Raw genomic sequence first — 6,000 nt, forward strand, 5'->3', positions numbered from 1 at the left:
GCTGTGCGTCTATTTATATATGCATAGGATTTACGTGCGTGTGCAATTGTGAGAATCAGAGCCTGGATGTAATGGACGTGAGAAAATTTCTGTCTTCAAATGGAGTGGGGCGGAGATATTATTCACATTTTTGAAGGTAAGCAAACCATATAGATCGATCTAAGTATAACTTGTTGAGTTTTCGTATTATGGGCTAGTCTACCTCTCCGTAAACGACCATCTAAGTTACCTTACGAATACTAGTAACCCCGGGCCCGTGACGCTCCGTAACGTTAGTGTACACAGTTAGCTACTACTCATTAGTATGGGGCTGGTCGCAGTTACCTTACGATCTAACACCTAGGCGCCTAACAGTTAGAATCCGAGGCCGAAACTCAACTGTTGTTAGGTGTTAGGATCTAGACTAATACTACAGTAATACTTTGAGTCTTTGTGCATGTTGGGATGGAACTCGGCCTATTCGCGGACTATAAAGTCTTTAACTTTTTAACGTTAGAAACGCATTTTTCAAACAAAATAGAGTCTAAGCCTAGACCAGGTTATGATTTCCAAAATTAACAAAAATGAGTGACGAATGTAACCGTCATTGACATTGTACATCTGACATTGTAACTGTGTTAGGGGGCTACTTGTACTTTTGTAGGCACCTATAGGTTATCCTAGAGCGAAGTTGAAAAAATGCCTCTCATGATACATCGATCATCAGGAGCTATCGACTAATAGAGTTCTAAAACTTCTAACGTTAACATTATGCGTTTCAGAAAATATTGGGACACACTGAGTCTAAATTCTCCAGAACGTTAGTCGTAGGCCTAACGTTAACTACTAACAGTGTAATGTTAGATCTTAGAGAAACTAATAGAACTAGACACGGTCTAGTCTACATGTACTTAAGTTGGGGTTCTACCGAGGTAGGGCTTACGCTAAGTCTAACGTGTGTAAAAGTCTAACCGTTAGTCTAAACAAGTCTCACAACCGTTGGCGTTAATTGTAGGCCCTACTCATTTATTCTATTCCAACTAGAACAGCATTAACGTGAAATAGGCCTACTATTACTAACGGGTTAGGCCCAACTAGTATTAGTAGGTAGTCTAGAACTCCGGTTAGGTCCCCACTCACCCTTCACCGCTATAGCTGGGGACTTCTTTCAACCTCCATAGACTTTGCGCATTAGTGGAGACACTCACGCAGAATGAGAGGGGACCGATATCACGATTTAGCCCTAGAACGTAGTAGAAGCATAACCTACACCACTGTTAAACATCTAGGGCCTACATTGAACGGTTTTCCACGATAAGCTATATCCTAGGGCCTAGGTCCGGTTCTCATTGCGGTATTATAGACCTAACGTTAGGCCTACAGTGCAGTGGTATGAACTCTACATGGACTACAAGCATAGCATCATGCACACAGAGATGATCAACTGTAAAGTATGTAGAGGGAGAAGTCTAGTCGAGTTTAGACCACAGTTAGAGATCGACGTATATAAAGCTGTGCTATAATTAACCCTATTTTAACTGGGGGGGGGGGGTCAAATTGACCCCCTTCTCGACATTTCACGCCACAATTCCGCAACGCGCAAAGATTTTGCCGCGTCATTTCATGACTTTTTTTCATTGAAGTCTCCCGCATATTTTGAGACCATTTAAATTTGCGACGTCCGGGTACACCGTTTTGAAGTTACGCAATGTTTTGCATAATTATGCATGTCAACCTGAAAACAGCTCAAATTCATGATTTCTGTGCAAATCCTATGCAAATTGTGGTTTGTTTGTTTGTTTATATAATTGTGATGACCTATGTAGTAAAAAGGACTTTTATTTGCCACCACATTCGAGCATCCACACAGCTGGGAGAATACCATGTGCTATTGCACTCCCACGCCATGTGTGGCAATCATCTAAGTAAGAAATACGATGCATGCACTGTTAAGTGTTAGTCCACTGTGACATCACACTTCTAGCTGAAGATCAACGTGCTCACACATCATGGAGATCGATCCCCCTTTTGGCAGACGACAACGGGTACTATATTTGAACACTGTTTTTTATGAAAGTTACAGGTGACCTTAGGCATTGAAATTTGGCAGAAATCATTTAGTTGGGTCTTTCTAAATATGCTGATCGATGTAGCTAAAAAGTAATTTCTAGCTTTTCTATTGATGCACACTTAGTATTTGTGTGGACAAAACGGAACTGCATATTGTCTTGTGGAGATGAGTTCTAAATCCATTTCTGAACATTGTGTTTTCATGCTTTCCTCCAGATAAAAAGACGTAACATGACAGTTCTTCGGGAGTGATGGTGATTTAAAGGAACTCGGTATAGGGGTCATCATTTGGAGAACGAAGACAGATTGATAGCTGTACAGTCTCTGTCACACCACGAGGGTGCAGATCACCAGATTGAAGAAGTACATGTAACAGATGTGGCCAACGACTAGCCATTGAATGCAGGGTTGACGAATGCTGGAAACACCGGGCCAACATCAGCGAAGGAGCCTCTGAGATATGGACTTCCATTGCGCTAACCCTGCTGTAAGCTATTCTGTTGTTTTCCACGATGATTAGTGAAGGGAGACTAGTTTGAAATTGATTCACATTTATTTTACATTCTTAAGTCTCAGTAATTACATAAGAGGCTACATTAAGAGACTGAAAGCTTTGTTGGTTTTGTTTTGTTTGAAGAAATGATTTTCAAGTATTAATTATTCTTCATGGAGCAGTTTTGGAGCTGCCCTTCTCTCTGAAAATGAAAGCCTTGAGAGGTTAGTACTCGTATTTAAGAAAAATGTGTACTTGCTGTATCGACAGAAGTGAAAACCATGTTATGGTCAGTATTGAGTTGTGTAAGTAGAGCTGAACGTTGCTTATGGCAAATATGTATATTAAATGATTTTGCACTTCAAGTTTATAATGTAAACTGGAGGGACCTATTATCCTCATGCCATGATTTGTATGATTTGTAAAACCTTTAAATTTTACTTATTTGCCCAGGAATTCAACACACACATCACTCCAAGGGGGAGGAGATACTTCAATAGCTGATGGAAGGAGTTCTGACTGCTCCAAGGAGACACCTGCTTATCCAGATCATCGTAGCATATTTCTTGTTGATAATGGAAGCAGAAAACTGTACAGCGTAAGTTCAATTGTTTGAATACTGGTCTGGAAAACCAGTTTCCCATTGTCATGTCTTGTACTATACATTTCCATGCAATATAGCACCATCTAATTTGCCTGTTCACTTTTGTTTTTGTTTTCTCAAATATAGAGAATAACAGTCTAAAATGTGCCCCCCCCCCAAAAAAAAAAAAAAAAAATGAAGGGAACGGTAAGTATAACGTTGTAAATGAAGTGATGGTTATAGATTTAAAAATAAGGACTGATATACTTGTATGAAACATGTAAACAGAGTGTACCTACAAGACTCCGCGCTGACTTATTTTCTTGGTAGCCCCATTGGGCCACATGTAAATGATAATAGTCCTAATACTTATGATATAATTATAATAATGATGAATAAAAAAAAAATGGAAATTGATTTGCCATAAAGTTCGATGGATAATCACATCTTGTATTTTTCTACTAACTGTGCACATCCACACTTAACCCATCTGCATGAAATTTTCATTTGTATTAACTGATATTTGGTGTAAGAAGCACATGAATAAATGTACTTAAAACAGCGGTACTGAATAGCAATAGAAATTAATGCCAAGGAAAAAAAAGCATGAAAATAGTTCAGCCCCTTAAAAGATGGGAATGAGGGTCAATTTTTTGATGTTATATATTTGCTTCGTAGAATATGATTAACATTCTTCTTACTTCCTTTTTAAATTCAGATACCCAAGTAGTGAGCAAAAGACGCATTGAAGCCAAGGCAGTTGCGATGCAGTACTCCACTTTGTGAGACACCACACAAGGTGCACAAGGATATGTAAGTTTATACTCATAAGTTTATGTGATCTACAACTTTGTAGCCCTCTTTAGCAGAAAGCTTAAGTGACATACATGGTATCTTATTCATCTAGCTTGCAAAAACTTTAACATTTTCAACTTTTCTCCAGAGATAGTGGACAGAATTCAACCATACTAGGAGTTGATCATCCTTGTTTAGTTAGGGGGCAAGGACCCAAAGTTATTCAGGATATGGTCATGAGCCCCCCCCCCCCCCCCCCAAAAAAAAAAAAAAAAAAAAAATGGCCTTTACAGGGAAATTAATTGCATCTATGTCTTAATTAAATCATTGGGCAAATATACAGGCAATGTGGGGGCTTTTGATAATCTTTGATGTACATGTTCATAGATGTATACAAGTGTAATAAATTTTGTGTGCAGATTGGTCTGATTCCATGACTTAGGTTGGATGTACGTAAACTCCAACGTAACGTAATGTAACGTAAGCTCCAACATGCCAGTTGCGCCGTTCATTTATTATAAACCTATTCTCGTTTTCTTCCATAAGAATGCCACTACATGTATTTCTACTGCTATCAGATCTTCATCAGTTATAGTCAACTCTGTGCCAAACTGAAATTTGTTGAGACTCGAGAAAAAGCTTTGACCTACAATGCATTCTTATATTTCAGGAGTACCTGTATGACAAGGATCTCGGGATTCATTGAGTATCGTTTGGAGACCTTGAGGAGCGATGACACCACTCATCAACTCAGGCAGAGAGAGAGAGTATTTGCAGCTCCCACCAAGCCCCTGACTGAACACAATTCCAACGTTAGATTAGAAGCCCAACGAGAAGAGACAGCTACCATCGGTGTATAGGCCTACGTACATATCCTTGCTTTTTCCTCTTTTGAGATACATTAAATGCTCCTGTGAAGTTGGAACTTACATTCTTGTTGAAGAGTCAGCCTCATCAGGCTCAGCGGTAGTTTAGCATGAAGCTGTTACCAGGACGTACTGCAGCACTTCAACACTAAAAGTAGAACAGGGCTCGTCGATGAAAAGAGTTTGTTTTGAAACTTCAAGCTGCCCTGAAAACAACCTTATTATAGGGAAGATTTTATTTTCCCAAACAACTGGCAGTATTCACCAAATATTGTGATGACACAAAACGATCCAAATTCTGTATGTTCATCCATGCTTCCTTCCATGTGTCCATCTGTTACAGTTTCAGTAACTTTTTTGAACTTCAATCGTAACCAAACTTGGATAATAGGTGCACTATGGTAACTTTCCCCTTATGACACACTTTGAAGTCACATGACAGGGTCAAAGCCTCAAAAGTCAAAAAACAAGGTCATTTGAGGTATAATTGTTAGTTTATTTTGGTTAACTGTTTCAAATTGCTCCCATTTGAAGAAGTTTTTTGTCAATTAGTGCTAGTTGATATTTAATTTGAATATTAGGTGATCAAATATCAGTAACACAATAAACTGCCTTTAGTCAGAAACTGGCTTTCTGGTGAAAAAAAAAAAAAATTGATCTATTTTTAGGACAGAGACTGGTCGATCCATGTACTGTTTTCAAAATGTGGTCTTAACAACTGCTAGTGAAGTGGGTAATGTTCATTGTGTCTATTTTAAACTCAACTGAGCCAAAGGCTTGAGTGAGCTAATGCGATCGATCGCTTTTTGTTCGTCATGCGTCGTGCATAGACTTTTACATTTTCATCTTCTTCTCAAGAACTGGTGGGCGGATATCAACCAAACTTGGTGGGGATCATTCTTAGGGGGTAGGGACCAAAAGTTGTTCATGTGGAGCATGTGGCCCAGGGGGACGGCCCCAAGGGGAAAAAGGGGGTAATCTTTAAAAATCTTCTTCTCCAGACCCCAAAACAATGCAATTAATATGTTATTTGTACCTATAAAGAATATAGTTTGTTCATGGAAAGACCCAAGTTTCGGTGGTGGGGGCCAAGGGGAAAAAACACATGTCCATCTTCTTCAAACCGGAGTCCAGATTTCAGTCAAACTTGGTTGGGATCATCCTTAGTGGGTAGGGTCCCAAGGTTGTTCATGTTGAGCATGTGGTCGAGGGGG

The 6,000-nt window shown here is 39.3% G+C and overlaps 1 long non-coding RNA gene across 1 annotated transcript; it reads left to right on the plus strand.

Annotated features, from left to right (window-relative positions):
- Positions 1-1,375: 1,375 nt before the first annotated feature.
- Positions 1,376-2,286, plus strand: LOC140226513 (uncharacterized). The gene is made up of 3 exons (XR_011900974.1): positions 1,376-1,430; positions 1,964-2,024; positions 2,266-2,286. It is a non-coding gene; the product is annotated as an uncharacterized lncRNA (long non-coding RNA).
- Positions 2,287-6,000: the final 3,714 nt, after the last annotated feature.

This window comes from Diadema setosum, chromosome 3, assembly GCF_964275005.1.
Source record: "Diadema setosum chromosome 3, eeDiaSeto1, whole genome shotgun sequence".
NCBI classification, from domain to species: domain Eukaryota; kingdom Metazoa; phylum Echinodermata; class Echinoidea; order Diadematoida; family Diadematidae; genus Diadema; species Diadema setosum.